Raw genomic sequence first — 18,783 nt, 5'->3', positions numbered from 1 at the left:
ATTTTGGGATACAAAAACATAACAATATAATTCATAATACCTGCTAATTTTAAAAATGTGTAGCTGGGGAAATGCCAAAGTGTTGGGAGAAAAACCCTTAGAGCCCTATAATTATTCCATGTCCAGGAGCTGAGATAATTAGATAATTGGGTTAGACAGGAAATTAGAATGAAATGGCTGGAATTCATGTTAGAAAAAAAAAAGTCATTTGAACTTTAATTGCAAGAACGAACATAATGATCAGTAACATGTTGAAGAAAGTATCCTGCATGTACTTTTTTTTCTTAGTAGTTATCCAGGTCATAAAAGATAACTCCTTTTAGAAATTATTTATAAAAAGGAAAAGCTTTTATAATTCAGGTAATATACAGGTACAAAGAAACAGCTAAGCTATTTCACAACATTTATTTATTGAATGTCAATACTGGGAATTCTTAGTAGAATTCAAGATATGTTGACTTAACAGAGTCAAACCATTCAAGACAGAACTGTCAAAATATGGTTATTCAGCTTTCATACTATGGGAAGCCATCCCTCCCCCCCCCCCGAAGAAATATTTTGGGAAATATTAAAAAAAGAGGCAGGATAAAATATTTCCCTCAAAGAAAAAATGAAAAAAAAAATCTTAAGGGAGACAGAAATCAGATCCAATTTTCCTGCTCCAGAAATTGAGGAGACCAGTTTTTAGAAATGTAGATTTGTTAATCCATTCAGAAAGACTGGGTCAAGACAGAAACTCAGATAAGGAACAAACAAAAGGTGGACAAAATTAACTCAGACAAACACTTAGGATTTGCATTTCATCTTTTGTCTATATATCCAGCTATGACCCTTACATAACCCTTACATGACCCATAGGAATCTGACAACAACCAATAGAATATTAAAGGATATGTTCTTGCACAGTAACAAGAAGCAAAAATACAAAGCCCAAAGAAGTTATAAAAACCCACCCACTCTAAACTCCATTTTGTCAGCTGTCCCTGAATCACATGTGGTTGGCGGCTCTGCTTCATCAATAAAGGGAACCTTTCTTTCCAGTCAGCCTCCAGACTCCATTTTATAGACAGTGCCTTTCCCTCGGCTTGAAACTGGACCTGGAAGTTTCTTCCAACAATACTATTTACCAAAGTATTTGCTTTTATAATTACTACATGTATAGAAGCATTTAAGGAAGCAATGTGAGTACCATTAAACTCCCAAAATTCTGACATAGCTAGAATATCCGAAGCTGGGCTACCCTATTTTAGTCTTTTAGGGCTACCTTCTTTTTCCCAAGTATCCAAGATTCATTTATTCATTGTACACATGACCCATTTTCTCTTTTAAAGTTCCAGGAGGTACACATGGTGCTATCTGAGATTTTATCTCCATTAAAGATAAAACATTAAGACTACAAAACTTTGCAGAATAAGTGACCTGTGAATAGAAATGCTGAAAATAATTTGTTTCAATAGAAAAATCAGAGGTTGAACTCACGTTCTTTTCTTACATGTTTATGTTATGTTTCTCCGTAGGAATGTTGGTTACTATTACTATTTTTGCTTTTGTTGCCCCCTCCCCCAGTCAAAATTAGGAGATTGATAGCTATATAAATCTAAATACATTGGTATTATTATTATTATTATTATTATTATTATTATTATTATTATTATTATTAATAGTACTGGTGTAGTTGTAATAGTAGTCTGTCTGGAAGGAAATAAAACTTTATTATGTAGAAATTTCTATTATGTAGAAATTCTTGCCAAACTAGGAGGAGAACTCTTCCACCCATGCTACAAATTTTTCTCCCTTTCTCAGTTTACTTGGTTATTCAACTTAAAAAATGTGAATATTTCATTGGTTGGAGGCGTATTAAGCGCATTCAAGTATCTGCATCAATTCCTGGTACTTCATTGTAGCAGGGTTAGGGGGCATTGTTCTAATTTTGCCAGAAATTCAAATTCTAAGTATGCCAAGAGGGCTATGATATATTTAATATCAAAGGTGCTTATAATCTGGCCAAATCTGGAAAAGGTCTTTATTAATGGCCAATATAATAGAGCAAGTAAAAGTCTTTAGGAAGAAAGGGGACAATTGTTATAGAAAGGCCAGGCAGTGTGTAAACAATGAGTTCTATTATTTATTTTCTTTGGTAGAAATGTTTGAATAAAGTGCATTGTGATAGTGCCGTCTTCCAGTGCCTGGCTGCATGCTCGCCCTGACCTTCAGTGTAGACAAATAAAAATTGACATTCTAAAAACAGGATTATATTACACATACATTATAAAAAAGCATATAAAAAGTATATAAGCACTGCTGTTGTGTAAGATATTTGGAAAAAAGAAAAAGATAAATAAGTGCAGCGCAGAGTATAATTTGTGGCTAATCATAAGATAGAATTTCCATTTTCATTCATTAAGCATACAGAAATACAGATGAAAATGTATTTTATTTTGAGTCCCAAATTGGATTTCCTGAGAACTCAGTGACTATGCTAAAGAGATCCAGTTTGGTGTAGTGATTAAGGTGCTGGCCTGGAAACCAGGACACTGAGTTGTAGTTCTGCCTTAGGCATGAAACATGGGCTTGTCACTTTGACCTTGGGCCAGTCAGCCCAACTCACTTCACAAAGTTGTTATTGTAGATAAATAGGAGAAAGAAGGAATATGCAGTGGTGGGATTCAAGTAATTTAACAACCAGTTCTCTGCCCTAATGATTTCTTTCAACAACCAGTTTGCCAAACTGCTCAGAAAGTTAACAACCGGTTCTCCCGAAGTGGTGCAAACTGGCTGAATTCCACCACTGGGAATGTGAACTGTAAATTTGCCACCTTGAATTAACTGCAAAGTAATAAAGGCAAGATAAAATAATAAATAAGAAAACAATATAAAAGTCTCTATCATAGAAATACATACTGTATCAACAAGCAATGTTTAGGCTTTAGAGCGATGGAATAGATGTATGACAGTTGCCTCCAAAACTTCATTTTGGACAACATTTAAATTATGCTTTCCAAAAACAAATTCCAGATACAGTATTTTGGAAAGATTGAAGCAAAGACTGTTTGAAGGAGAGGGAACTGTGACTTCTTGAATGTTCCTAAAAGGAAGAACAAATTATCCTAAAGTGGCAGGTTTTCTTCACTATATATGAATGCTTGAATTTGATTCCTGGGTAGTATTCAGTAATTTCAAAGGAGCCTTCTAACTCAATAGTTCTTTCTTTCTTTCTTTCTTTCTTTCTTTCTTTCTTTCTTTCTTTCTTTCTTTCTTTCTTTCTTTCTTTCTTTCTTTCTTCCTTCCTTCCTTCCTTTCTTCCTTCCTTTCTTTCCTCATTCATTCATTCATTCATTCATTCATTCATTCATTCATTCATTCATAGATTTATATGCTGCCCATCTCCTCTATAAACTTTTATATACAAAGCACTGCAGGCAGAATATAATAGTATGGTGACATATACCAAAGCAGTCTATTTATCTATCTACTCCAAAGACTGTCTGGAAAAAAATTATCTAATTATATCCTAACTGGAAATGCCATAAACTTTGACCTTCAGCATATACATCCATCAAGTGGTAAAATACATTTTTTTTTACTACCGGTTCTGTGGGTGTGGCTTGGTGGGCGTGGTGTGGCTTGGTGGGCCTGGCAGGGGAAGAATATTGCAAAATCTCCATTCCCACCCCACTCCAGGGGAAGGATACTGCAAAATCCCCATTCCCTCCCCACTCCTGGGGGAGGGATATTGCAAAATCTCCATTCCCACCCCACTCTGAGGCCAGACAGAGGTGGTATTTGCCGGTTCTCCAAACTACTCAAAATTTCCGCTACCTGTTCTCCTAACTGCTCAAAATTTGCGCTACCGGTTCTCCAGAACCTGTCGGATCCCGCTGGATTTCACCCCTACATCCATCACTGTAGTCCCTTTTAGTAAGAGAAATGAACAATCAGTAAAATACTTTAAGTGAGCAAAAAATGAAGACTAAACCTCTGGTCCCAGTGACCGAACCAAACTGGATCTTGCAATATTATCCTTGGACAAATATATTTGGTTTTATTCATTAAAAAAATGAACACTTGGTAAACAAATACTACATAGTTTGGGAGTATTATATTGTTAATCTTAAGAAAAAACAGAAAATTTAAATCATCCATATATACTTACAGATAATCCTTGAGTTATGATAGCAATTGGGACCAGAACAGCCATCAAAGCTCAACATCACATGACTGCATTGTTTAGTGACAGCACTCCCCATTTTCATTGTAAACTGAATTCCACAGGTGTTAGGCAAAAACCCAGCCAGATCCAAATCAATTTTGGTTTGGTCCTTCTCAGTCCTAAGCCTCAGCTCTTCCAAAGTAAGGAACTGCCTCCCCTTCAACTCCCCACAATTGCCTATTCCCCCCATCTCTGCTCTTCTGACTACCTTCCCTCCTGCCTTGTATGGTGGCAAGCAACCCGAAGAACCACGTAAGTCTGGAACTGCTTTCCAAAATGTGGTTCAGGGTTCTGAACCCTGATACAAAATGTGTATCATGGCTCTGGGGCTGCAGGAAGCCCTGAGACATAATGCAGTATGAAGTCGCAGCCACACTGGCAAGTCGCGACCATTCCAACCCAGTGTTCTGCCCCAGTGGTGAATCTAAAATTTGTTACTACCAGTTCTGTGGGCATGGCTTGGTGGGGGGTGATGTAATGTGATTGGGTGGGCATGGCCAATTTTTTTTCCCTTTTGGAGGGAAAATACACATTGGTGATTGGCTAGCTCCCTAGCCAGAAAACTATATAAAGCGAGCTATCTTGTTGCGTCTTTTGCTGGATTCACACTGTGAAATAAAGAGCTGTTGTTGTTCATGACCTGGCTCCTGTTGCCTCAATCACCCAACTTAACACTGGCGATGAGGATGGGATCGAGGTAGACAGGTAGCAAACAAAAAGAGCTGACAGCAATGAATTCAGCCAGGCGGACAAGCCCAAGGTGCCCAGCGCGACAACCACGATGTCTGCATTCGCACCGCCAACGCCTTTTGACCCATCAAAGGAGAAATGGGGGTCGTACATGACTCGATTTGAGTGTTTCCTTGAGGCCAATGACCTGCAAGGACTCTCCAATAATAGAAAGCGGGCCCTATTCCTGAGCCACTGTGGCCCCGAAGTCTTCGACATGGCTGAGTCACTATCTGAGCCAACCCCGGTTCAGTCGGTACCGTGGCAGGTATTGCAGACCTCGCTGAGGGCACACTATGCCCTGGTACCATCTAAATTTGTACAGAGATATGAATTTCGCCAGTGACTGCAGCGAGAAGAGGAGCCGATCAGTGCTTAGATGGCCGCCCTGTGCAAGCCCGCTACGCACTGCGAATACCGAGACCTCAATGATGCGCTCTTAGAGCAACTAATCTGTGGCATTAGAGATATTCACCTACAGAGACGACTTCTAGCCAAGTCAAATCTAATCCTATACATTGCGCTAGACGAAGCCAGGGCACACGAATCCTCCACTAAGGCTGTGGAGACCCTGCAACGACCAGCGCCACCTCAAGCAACCCAAAAGTCAGCTCCGGTGCACAGCGAAGTGGCCCAGACGGACAGTGAGGAAGAGTCTGATGAAGACGTCTTCAAAACCGAAAAGCACAAATGTGATCCTAAAGATCGTCGAGAGGTCTGTGCGAGCTGTGGAGGGTCCCACCAACAACAGACCTGCAAATTCAGAGATGTAGTCTGCAGACGCTGCTACAAAAAAGAACACTTGGCAAGGGTGTGCTGGGGAAGCCATCCATCCAGCCATAAGCAAAGATACACTAGCCAAATTCTTTTGGCCAGCACCAAAGAATCTACCCCTCACTTCCCATATAAGATATTTTACAGGTGGCATCTACCCCCGGCGAGGATAGCTAGAATGTTCCAGAATAAATCGGAGAAGGGTTGGAAGTGTCATCAGACTCCAGGATCTTACTACCACATGTGGTGGACATGCGCAGAAGCAAGGAGATATTGGACTAAGATACACATGTGGTTGGAAAAAATGACTAAGAGACATATCAACTTTAAACCAGAGACATTTTTATTAGGGATCTTACCAGAGACATACAGTAAAGAATTGCAATATTTAATTGTGAATCTTTTAACAGCGGCTAGAATTTATTTGCTAAAAATTGGAAAGGAGAAAAGATATCTATTGATGAAGAAATTATTAACAAAATGATTGAATGCACTGAAATGAGTAAACTGATCTTTGAAATTAGAGAACAGGGACATAAATAATATTACTTGATATGGGATTTATTTTATCAATTGATAGACAATAAATCTTGGAGATAACTATGTAATAAGTGGAAGTTGATATAAATTAAATGATATAATTTCTAAAGGAAGTGAGCTTGGGACGTCTAGTGATAATTACAAGAGGGGAGGAGCACAAAAGAATGTCACCAATCGATATACTGTCTGTGATTGTATAGAATGATGAACGTTTTTATGTTTTGTTTTTTGTTGTTTGTTTTAAAATAAAAAACTTTTATACAAAAAAGAAGAAGAAGAGAGGAGCATGCTTTCTGAACAGGGGGACAGAACTACTGTCATTTTACACTAGGAAATGGGATAGATTTTGAAATATTTGGATGGACCTCACCTTGACTCACCATGATTGTAAGTCTGTGTTTGAGTATACCCAAAATAAATATAATCTGCATGAAAACCTGTTTGGTAGAGTTTATCTGCCTGTTCCCAGAGGAGCCAGATGCCTGGGGAACAGAACATGTTTTCTTGCAGATGTTTCATTACCCAAGCATCATCATCATCAGTGCTGATGATGTTACCTAGTTTGGGTAATGAAAAGCCTGCAAGAAAAAAAACCAAGCTCAAAAAGCTCTATGGACTGCTTAACCCTGAACTACAAATATTCTTATTCATTAGTCTTTTATGACTCTGCTTCCAAACTTCTAATTTATTTGTTCCTTTGTAATTGCTCTTTTTCATAATTTGCCTACCGAAGTGCTTGCTGACGTGGTTGGAACTTGGAAGCCAATATTGCATTAGTAATCTAATTACTGATGTGCATGATTCTAGATTCACGCTGCCCTGGATCTCTTCCCCTGCTGATCAGTACATCCTAGATTATTAATCCAGTTTATATAATTCACATACATCCATGCACCTGCACATACACTATATGGTTTAGGAAAATAGAAATTCCTGAATTACCCATTTATAAGAGACCATGTAGCTATAAGAATGTATAAATACGAATAAAAAAAATAAAAAGTTACACAAAATAATCTGTATAACAAAGAATTGATGCAGGGAAAGAGAATGTGTGTGTGTGTGTGTGTGTGTGTGTGTGTGTGTGTGTGTGTGTGTGTATAAGAGAAGCTTTTAATAAAACCCATCCATTTTACATACCATTCACTGTCACATTCTTAAAGCTGAGTAAAAAATTGCACATTATGGATAGTAATAGTCCTTTGGATTACTAGGAGTGAAGAAACATTCCAATCATCACCTCTACTCGACAGTTGCCTTATCAGGGGTCAGATTAATATGGCTTGTAAATCTCAATAAAATTACAGTATGGTAGATGTGTCATATACTGAATCTTCCATAGCTCACATGACAAAAAATATTCATAGTAGATGAATTTTTTACTTTAAAAAATACACTTATACACCTCATTGACAGAACAAAAAAAAATGAGGAATAGCAGCATACATCAACAATCATTTAAAAACAAAACAAGTATACATAGACAAGGAGGGAAGGATCTTAATGACTGAAATACAAACAACAAAAAACATTACTACTGGTCTCAATTTATGCACCAAACAATAATCAAAATGAATTTGATAAAAAGATACATAACAAGGTAAAAGAACTAGAATATGAAAACATCTGCATAATAGGCGACTTTAATGCGATCACAGATGTGAAAAAAGACTATCAAAGCAACAAGAAAAATAAAACTAAGAAAAAGACATTACCAGACACATTTCACGGGAAAAAAATCTTCACTGTAGTTATCTCTAGGAAAAATTTCCTGAGTCCATGTCATCAATCATCCTCTGTCTGTTAATAGTTAGAAGCTGAATGAAATGAAAATATCCTTTTTAAGGGGAAAATTAAAATCAATTTTCTATGCAATCCTATATAATATTAATATTGAAAAGGAATGGTGAAGCCTAGAGATCCACATAATGGCAAATCTAGGAAATCCAGGTTATAGAAAGTTTTATTTTATTGTCTATCTGTTGTAAAACAACAACAACAACCCACCTAATTTGTATGTTGAGAAATGTGATATAAATTATCCTTCCAATGTTGTTTAATAATGGCTCTTGTCTCAATGTTTTATAGATATATTATGCTTAGCCTTTCAAGTTCCCTCAGAGATTATGGCCGTGGCACACTTATGTGAAATATTGCAGCATTTGGGATCTTAACAGAGAAGGAAGGAAAAGGATTATTCTTTGCTATAACAATTGTTTATATTCTACTCAGTAATGTCAATGTGTGACAACATAGATTTGATCTGTCTCTTATCTGTCTTCAGGTCTTTTGGTATATTAATACTCTTTGTAGTACTTTAGACAAATGAATGGTACAATGTAGTCCTGTTGTATATATTATTGTTTAAAAATGTTTTGTGAAGAAGAGTAAGAACTATCATGTTTGACCTACATGCCTGGATATTTACTGGAAAAGAAAGGAATGTACTGTCTCTTTCATCATTGGGAAGTTAAAAGTAAAATTAAGCAACTTTAGGCTTGGCATTGATTATGCTTATTAGTGTCTTCAAACAGTAATTTTGTCATAATTAGTCATAATTATTGTATGTATAAGAGATATTATCTGTACTTAAAAGAGATTGTACCCAGACAGTACACTGTTATTGTGAATATAGAAATTTTATATGCAACCCAAGAAACTTGTACCATAAAAAATAATAATATACAACAAAAAAAATGAAGTCATAAATAGCTTTTGGGGGTGACTCATAACTTTGTACAGTCTCTACTGTACTGGTCATAAAGCAAGGATCATTTGTTTTGTAAGTTTTCTAAGAAAAAGTCTTTGTAAGGGCTTCTTTGTTTAAGATTTAATTGAGCTTCAAGTAATTTTTCTCTCTAAATTATTAAAACCAATTCAAGCATAATTACTTTAAGAACTGTTTAGAAGTGGTTGAAATCCACAGTCTTTAAAGGAGGATTCAAGTACTGAAATATACATAGTAAAATGCATTTTTTTTTGTTTTTGCAGTTTTTAAAAATTATCGAGATTTTTTCTGCTCCACATTCCCATTGCTGATACTTCTGCCTCTGCTTTTGATTTAGAGCTAGTCTTCACTGGAGCTGAGACTGTAAAGAGAAACCATAGATGTTGGAAATATAGGAATATGCCTCTAAGAGAAACAGATATCAGGTGTGCCATTTGAGCTGGTTATCAATTGTTAATTGCCTAGGGATCCTTAAACTAAATACCTAAATTGAAAAGACCGCTATCAGCAGCATATGCAAATTATATATATCCTGTAGGTCTTCAGTTACCATATTGAAAATGGAAAGCATCATAAAAATATTAAAATAATATTCCAATATCTGTGGAGCACAAATCACCTTGCTCTGGGGCCTGGTGAAAAAAGAAACATCTTTCAAGGCTTTCCTAAATGCAATGTTGGGACTGTGTGGATCCAGAGGAGGATGCTATTCCAAAAGGCAGCTAACGAAAAAGCACATCTTCAACTTCCCTAAGATGGCCTAACTTTAGCAATTGGACCTGGAATATAAGTTAGATTTCTATAGCCGAGAATAAACTTGAATCTTAGTCTACCTACTTTGCTTCAACACTTTAATTGCTATACTACACTGTTGTTCAAAAGGACAATGGATTTCAGCAGAATGATGAACTGCTTTTCTCCAGTAGGAAAGGGCAAAATATTTCATTGGTCAAAAGACAGACAATCTACTGGACTTAATTGTTTTATCATGAGGCAAAGGGTAATAAAGATGAAGTTTCAAAACTGGTGACAGATTTACCTCCTATCATTCATTTGATCTGAAAAGACACTGAATCAACAGAATAAAGATCACACAGAAACTTCACTGCAATCAACAATGCCCTTCAGAGTGATACCTTTGTCCTTTGATGCTCATTCAGGTGCTTTAGGAAAATGATAGCTTAAGCATTAAAAATAGCAGAAAACATGCAAAGGAGAAGAGAAGGCCATTGTTCACATAAAATAATATATTGCACAGCTTTCTCCCCCTCCCTTTTCTGCCTCTTTATTGTCTTATGTTTTGTTTTATATTAATTATAACAAAAGTCTGATTAAAGAGTAAATGAAAGGATTTTCTCAGGCACCAGAAGCAATGTCTGTTCTTCAATATCAGTAGTAAAATTTATTTATTTATTTATTTATTTATTAGATTTCTATACCGCCCTACTCCCGAAGGACTCAGGGCGGTGCACAGCCAAACAATAAAAACACATACAATACAAAATTTAAAAAATAGAATAAAATCAAATTAAATAATTTTGGCCCCGACAAATTTAAAACCCCAAACTTTTAAAACCAATTTAAAATTGAATATATAAATACTAAAAAATATTTAAAATTTTAAAAATCTTTTATAAAAGAGGGGGAAAATTAGGCCAGGCCGGCCTGGTGAAATAGTAAGGTCTTTAAGGCGCGGCGGAAGGTGCGCAGATCCGGGATCCTCCGTATCTCTGGGGGGAGCTCGTTCCAGATAGTAGGTGCCCCCACAGAGAAGGCTCTCCCCCTGGGGGCCGCCAGTCGGCATTGTTTGGCTGACGGCACCCGGAGGAGCCCCTCTCTATGGGAGCGTACCGGCCGGTGGGAGGCTATTGGTGGTAGTAGGCGGTCCCGCAAGTACCCGGGTCCTAAGCCATGGAGCGCTTTAAAGGTGGTAACCAAAACCTTGAAGCGCACCCGGAAGACCACCGGGAGCCAGTGCAGCTCGCGCAGGAGAGGTGTTACATGGGAACGCCATGTCGCTCCCATTACCACCCGCGCGGCCGCACTCTGCGCCAGTTGGAGCCTCCGGGTGCTCCTCAAGGGGAGCCCCATGTAGAGAGCATTGCAATAGTCCAGGCGGGAGGTGACAAGGGCATGAGTGACCGTGCGTAAAGAGTCCCGATCCAGAAAGGGACGCAACTGGCGAATCAGGCGAACCTGATGAAAAATCCTCCCGGTCACGGCCGTCAAGTGCTCTTCTAAAGACAGCCGTGAGTCCAGGAGGACGCCCAAGTTGCGAGCCCTCTCCGTGGGGGCCAATGATTCGCCCCCAATAGTCAGTGATGGCGTCAACTGACTATATCGGGACGTCGGAAACCACAGCCACTCAGTCTTGGATGGGTTGAGCCTGAGCCTGTTCCTCCCCATCCAGATCCGTATGGCCTCCAGGCACCGGGACATCACTTCAAGGGCATCGTTGGGGTGATCCGGGGTGGAGATGTACAGCTGGGTGTCGTCAGCGTACTGATGGTACTCCACCCCGAAACCACGGATGATCTCGCCCAGCGGCTTCACATAAATGTTGAACAGGAGAGGCGAGAGGACCGACCCTTGCGGCACCCCACATATGAGGGGCCTCGGGGTCGACCTCTGTCCCCCTGTCAACACAGACTGCGACCGGTCAGAGAGAAAGGAGGAGAACCACCGCAACACAGTGCCTCCCACCCCCAACTCTTCCAACCGGTGCAGCATGATATCATGGTCGATGGTATCAAAAGCCGCTGAGAGATCTAACAGGACCAGGACAGAGGAGCACCCCCTGTCCCGAGCCCTCCAGAGATCATCAACCAACGCGACCAATGCCGTTTCCGTGCTGTACCCGGGCCTGAAGCCCGACTGGAACGGATCCAGATACGTCGTTTCATCCAGGTGCTGGGGGAGCTGTTGCGCGACCACACTCTCAACAACCTTCGCAACAAAGCGAAGATTGGAGACCGGACGATAATTTACCAACATTGCCGGGTCCAGGGAAGGCTTCTTGAGGAGAGGCCTCACCACCGCCTCTTTCAAGGCGGCGGGAAAGTCACCCTCACTCAGCGAAGCGTTTATAATCCCCTGGAGCCAGCCTCGTGTCACTTCCCGGGAAGCCAGTACTAACCAGGAAGGACACGGGTCCAATAAACAAGTGGTCGCGTTCAGTCTACCCAGAATCCTGTCCACGTCCTCAGGGGTCACAGGATCAAACTCATCCCAGATAACATTCTCAAGACCTGCCCCTGTCTCTCCCCCTGAGACTACCCAGTCGGAGTCCAAATCTTCCCGAATCTGAGTGATTTTGTCATACAGATACTGAACAAAATCCTCGGCTCTACCCTCCAAGGGGTCCTCCCGCGCTTCCTGGTGGAGCAGGGAGCGGGTCACCCTAAAGAGGGCGGCCGGGCGATTATCTGATGACGCAATAAGAGCAGCAAAATAACTACATTTCGCTGCTTTTATCGCCACTAAGTAATTCCTAATGTGGGATCTTACTAGTGTCCAGTCAGATTCAAGAAGACTGGCCCTCCAACTACTCTCTAGGCGTCTTTTCCGGCGCTTCAACTCCCTCAGCTCCTCGGTAAACCAAGGAGCCAATTGAGATCGGTGCCGGGTCAGAGGCCGCAAAGGCACGACCCGATCCAGAGCACCAGCAGCCGCCCTATCCCAGGCGGCCACCAGGTCTCCAGTCGAGGCGTGTGCCAGAACCTCAGGAAATGGCCCAAGCTCCGTCTGGAATCTGTCAGGTTCCATCAGGCGCCTGGGGCGGAACCATCTGACCGGCTCCGCCTCCCTGCGGCGGGGTGCAGCGGTTTGAAAGTCGAGACGAAGGAGAGAGTGATCTGACCATGACAAGGGTTCAGTAACTATATCCCCTATATCAAGATCCCTCAACCACTGTCCAGAGACAAAAACCAGATCCAGCGTGTTTCCCCCTGTGTGGGTAGGGCCATGAATTAACTGGGTCAGGTCCATAGCTGTCATGGAAGCCATGAACTCCCGAGCCATCTCTGACGTCTCACCCACGGACGGCAGGTTGAAATCCCCCATAACCATAAGCTTAGGGGTATCAACCGCCACCGCGGCGATGACGTTGAGTAGCTCGGGCAGGGCTGTTGCCACGTGGCAGGGAGCCAGGTACGTGATCAGCAAACCCATCTGAACCCCATGACCCCATTTCACAAAAAGGGATTCACAGCCGGCCGTCTGAGGAACAGTGGCCTCCCTCGGTCTCAGACCTTCTTTAATGATAACCGCTACCCCCCCGCCCCTCCCCTGTGACCTCGGCTGATGGAATGCTTGGAAACCTGGCGGGCACATTTCAACGAGGGGAACCCCCCCCTCCTGGCCCAACCAGGTCTCCGTAATACCTGCCAGGTCCGCACCCCCCTCCTGAACAAGATCACAGATGAGGGGGGCTTTATTTACTACGGACCTGGCATTGCACAGCATCAGCCGAAGGCCTGGGTCCTGAGGGTCTATGCAACCTGAGGAGCGAGTAGAGCCTTGGGGGCCGGAGCACGCCACCGCTCGTAGACAGCGAGTGCGCACTCCCCTAACACGATATGGCCCCCTGCTCCCGCCATATCTACCCCTCCCACCTACAGTACTGATGTTCAAAAAACTATCCGGACAAGCTCTAACCCCCCCCTCGATCCCGGGCCCTCCATCCCCCACACCACGCTTCACTGCCAGACCCGACCCTCCCCCTTGTGGGTTATCCCCCATACCCACAGCCCGAATTCCAATCTGACCCTCCCCCTCCCTAGGACCCCTTAAAAATTTGACTAAAAATTTTGTTAAAAAACCCCTCAATCCCCTCGTTTTCACATGCCACCTCTCTGGGTCCCAAAACCCTTCCTTGAGGTGGGCCCTCGATAGTGAGGAGGGCCACATCTGCGAGAAGGGGGAATCTCGCAGCGCAAGAAGATCTGCAGTCGTATACATCTCCAAAATGCAGCGATGGAGGCCCAAAGCTCAGACAGGGGACTTCACAAAAGATGTAACACAGCCAATTGTTCATCGATGTGCTGTTGGTGTCTCAACTGTCCTCCCACAACAGCAGGAGGGTCCTAAATTATCTCCTCCAATGGGGGCGACCTCCGGCCCGCCCTCTCACAGCGGAACCCCACGGGGCCGTAGATTGAAAAAGTTCTCCCACAGACAAGAGCCATGATGTAATAGAGGACCCCTCAACAGTTGCATCAATTTGGCTGACCATGGTCGGAAGAAAGATTTATCAGTCTATCAGTCAGTCTATGAGTCACGCCAGGGGTGAAGATGGAAAATCCTTGGCAAAGTCTTATACTCAAGATCATATTCGAGTAAGTCCCGATGAAAAAAAGGGAAGAAGGGAAGGGGAAGAAGGAAGAGGGGAAGAAAAGGGGGGGGGAGAAAGAAGATTCCCTCAATTAGGGCGAATAATAAGCCCATTTAGGCAGACACAGTACCTGGGAGGGGGAGGAGAAAAGGGCTGGTATCATTTGAAAAGTGCTAACTGTTAGGTATTACAGACTACAACTCTTAGCATAATGATCTCAACATCATTATTGGCTGATTAAATTTCACATTTAAAATAGCAATAGCAATTGCACTTATATATCGCTTTACAGTGCTTTACAGCCCTTTCTAAGCGGTTTACAGAGTCAGCATATTTCCCCCAACAATTTGGGTCCTCATTTTACCCACCTCAGGACTAAAGGCTGAGTCAACCTTGAGGCTGGTGAGATTTGAACTGCCAAATTGCAGTCAGTAGCCTGCAGTACTGCACTCTAACCACTGTGCCACTGTGGCTCATACAAAAAGTGTATAAATGCTATATATCAACTTTGTGAAAGTAATGTTCAGTCAATATCACTTTGTACTGTATTCATACTTTATCCAGTCACTAAGGATTTTAGTAGTTGATAGGACTATTGTTCTTATTACCATACACATAAATTTAATATATAAATAAATAGCCTATAATATTCTCAATTTACTGCTTTTATTGGTATTTGTTTAATGCATGAATGATTTAAATCACTTATAATTCACTGACTCAAATCTCATTACTTGATTAGTCAGGATACTTCCAGTGATGTTATTTGGGGAAATAGATAATTTTTAATAACCCCTTTCCTCTGAAGATCTTTTTTTCATTGGCACGATCTTGGATTTGACATCTCAGAAATATACACCTTGCGGGACAAAAGTGTCTGGAGGAAGGCAGTGGCTGTCCATTTTGTATGCATGTTGTGACATGGTATACACGTACAAAAGAAGAAAAATTTCAGCATGCCATCACAACTCTGCTTTCATAATTTCTGATGGAAACTTTGGATCCTGCTCTGTCTTCCATCTCATAGAAGATAGCGCTATCTCCCAAGATCCTAAAAGTTGCAAGTTGCCAATAAGAACAAATAAGCATTCTAACAAATGGCTTATTTAAATAATAATACAGCATAATGCAGACCTCATGCTACTCTACATGACAATCATTAAAATTATGTAAATATAATGCTAGATTTTGAAAAGTACATTGACTCAAATACAGACTTCTTCAATCAATTTTATCTAATTTTAGGTTCTATTTAATTGGGCCAAACTGTTATAATAATAATTTTAATTAGCAATTTTATGATGTTTTGTGTATCTATACTTTTCTTGACTGTACACCGCCTTGAGTCCTACGGGAGAAAGGCGGTATAGAAATATAATAAATAAATAAATAAATAAATAAATAAATAAATAATAAATAAATAAATTCTTCCATATTTAAATAAATATTATTAGCAAAGTACAAGATGCTGTTCTGTTCCATAAAAGAAAATACTAATATTATACTAATGTTATATAGTAGTCTGCAAGTGTAATCAACTAAAATTCATCTATATATTAAGTAATAATGCTATGTAAAACACATCAGAATTCATGACTATGTTAAAATATTCCTACAAATACCATTTATAAACAATATTTGGAAATTCAGAACAAACTACATGGAAAAGAGAACAAACTGTTCAAATAAGCAATAAAGGAGAATGTTTGTAATTCATGGTTGAAATGAGGTGTCTTTGGTGCTCTCTGAGTTTGGTTGTTTTCTTGCAGATGTTTAATTACACACACTAGGTAACTTCATCAATGCTAGTAAGGAGTGATATTTCCTCTCAATTTATATTCTAGTGACTTGCCCTATCAGTATTGGTGGGGATGGTCTTAGAAGTTCTTTGCTTGGGATGTTTATTGTCAGTTTCTTTGGCTGCTCCTTGTTTACTTGATGTTGATCTGATATTAATCTTGGATTTAATTTATGCTCATTTGGGTGCTGATGGGGAGGTGTTTTGGTCTTTTTGTTCCCTTTTTGGCTTTTTGATGGTCTCTTTTGCGTAGTATACAGATATTGTTGATGTCTATGTGTCTATTGATGGCTAATTTGTCAGAGTGCCAAGCTTCTAAAAATTCCCTAGTATTTTTGGACTTGGCTTGATCTAGGATGGTCACAGTTTCCCAGTTGAAACCATGTTAAATCTGTCCACATGCTGTGAAATTAAAGAGTTTTCATCATGTCTTCTGATTGCTAGTTGGTATTCATGGATGTGTTCTGCCAGTCTTCTGCCTGTAGTGGCTTTTGCAGTCATTACATTGTATGTTGTAGATAGTTCCTGTTGTTTCTTCTGGGTCTTTGAATCTTTTGGAATCGTTTGGTTAACTTAAAATGTTTTGAGGGGCTTTAGCTATGCTAATTCCATGTGCTTGTAGTAGTCGGTGGTTTCTGAGATGTTCTTGATGTATGGCAATGTTATTATTTCTAGAGCTTGTATGGGTTGTGCAGTATTGGGTTGAATGAACTTTTACATAAAGTTGCATGGATATCCATTTTGTCAGAAGATGTCAGAGGTTGGCTGCTGCTGGTTCGGACTGGTTTGGGCAAACCAATAGTTCCAACCACTGACTGGGCCCGCCCAGCCGCCCCAGTGCTATCCTGTCCTATATATCTCACTCTCTGGCTCGCTCACCCCACGCACACAGCCCAGCTGATTTCTGTGCCTCGCCCGCTCTACTCACCACGGCTGCCCAAGAACAGTGGTGGGTTTCAAATTTTTTTACTACCGGTTCTGTGGGCGTTGCTTGGTGGGCGTGGCAGAGGAAGGATACTGTAAAATCTCCATTCCCCTCCCCCCAATCCAGGGGAAGTTTAGTGCAAAATCCCCAATTCCTCCTGAGCAGCTGGGACTTGGGAAGCAGAGAATAGATGGGGGCAGGGCCACTCAGAATTTTTACTACTGGTTCTCTGAACTACTCAAAATTTCTGCTACCAATTCTCCAGAACTGGTCAGAACCTGCTGAAACCCACCAAGAAGGTGTGCTGGAAGCTGTGTGCAGGAATTCGCCATGTGTTTGAAGCTGCGTGCAAACTGGTGGCCGACGGGGCCATCACAACCCTTTTCCACTTCATTTTGCCAATGGTAACAAACAAGGAAGGTTTTCTCCCTTCTATTGTCTATTATATCCCAGCATTTACAAAAGTAGAAGTAATTACTATCATTTTCCTAATACCTTTGACAGACACAATGAGTTCAGATGAAAAGAGATTTTGTAACCCAGATAAACCAAGTGTAGCAGTTAGCGTTTGCCTACTTATGAGAATATAAAAGATAACCCATACATAAAAAGTCCAAATGAAATCTAGTCCTCCCACATTCCTAGGACTAAACTATCTGCAACAACCCATAAATGAAATACCTTCTGATATAAGTTCTGCCCTTTTATTTATGGTAATAGAGCATAACATGAAGAAGATTTTGAAATTGCACATAAAATAATGTGAAGGAGATTTGGAATTGTTCTTTCAAAATACCTCAGAGATACTTTGACATTGGATAAGCATTGCTTCCTTAGCTATACTGCTTGTTGTGCCTAGGATTTTCAAATACTTGACATTTATGGCAATATGTAAAACCCATGTATAAATGTTGTTCTATATTCCTCTTAGGCGGTTCCCAATCCTTTTCTTCAGCATCATATATTTGACATGGGCCAACACATTCTTCATGTATCTGCTTCTCTTTGCTGTCTAACAGGCATGCCACACAATAAATTCCATGTTTGTACATAATATTCCTAAAATGAATTAGGAATGACATCTTAATAACCCTAATGAATTTTTAGATGTAAAGGATGATGAGTACCATCCTTCAAAATGAATTCATATAAGTAAGCTTTCTTTTAAGGTCTGTTGTAATCTGGTTCATCTTAGTAACAATTAAAATGTCCAAAAATTCTACTGGAATTTTGTATCAAATTTAGCAATACTATGTACATGATTAAATTCTAATCTTGTCTCTGAATTCCATCTGATTTAAAACATCTAGCATTTCTGGGTGACAATCCAATGTGTAACAATAGGCTGTGTAGGTTAAATAATGTTTTTACTTTATCATAAAGGTGGTAATTTATAGATTTCTTTTTTTTAAAAAAGTTTTTTTTATTAAATATACAATTAAAAACATTGGGCATGGAGCGATTTTTCTGGTTTAAACATTTCCGTCAAGTTATTACCTTACAACAGATACAATTCATCTTCAATATATAAGTATGTACAGTCTATCACATTTCAAACACATATATTCTTTCGTCTGTGAAGATTACTTCAATACCAATACTATTCCTACCTCTCACAGTATACTAGCATAAAAAATTTCAAACTCTCAATTTATCAATATTCCTTTATCCCAACATTCCTCCTCCTCTCCAACCATTGATACATTTTATTCCAGATTTCATAATATTCCGTTTCACCATTATCTTT

General features: G+C 40.3%; 1 pseudogene; it reads left to right on the top strand.

Annotated features, from left to right (window-relative positions):
* The first annotated feature begins 4,991 nt into the window (after window positions 1-4,991).
* LOC148112573 (uncharacterized) overlaps window positions 4,992-18,783 on the top strand; it is a 39,088-nt pseudogene continuing 25,296 nt past the window's right edge.

Source organism: Pantherophis guttatus, chromosome 8 (genome assembly GCF_059756535.1).
Source record: "Pantherophis guttatus breed Tessera chromosome 8, ASM5975653v1, whole genome shotgun sequence".
In the NCBI taxonomy this organism is placed as follows: domain Eukaryota; kingdom Metazoa; phylum Chordata; class Lepidosauria; order Squamata; family Colubridae; genus Pantherophis; species Pantherophis guttatus.
Note: the sequence above shows the minus strand (reverse complement) of the source record. Positions and strands in the feature narration are given on the sequence as shown.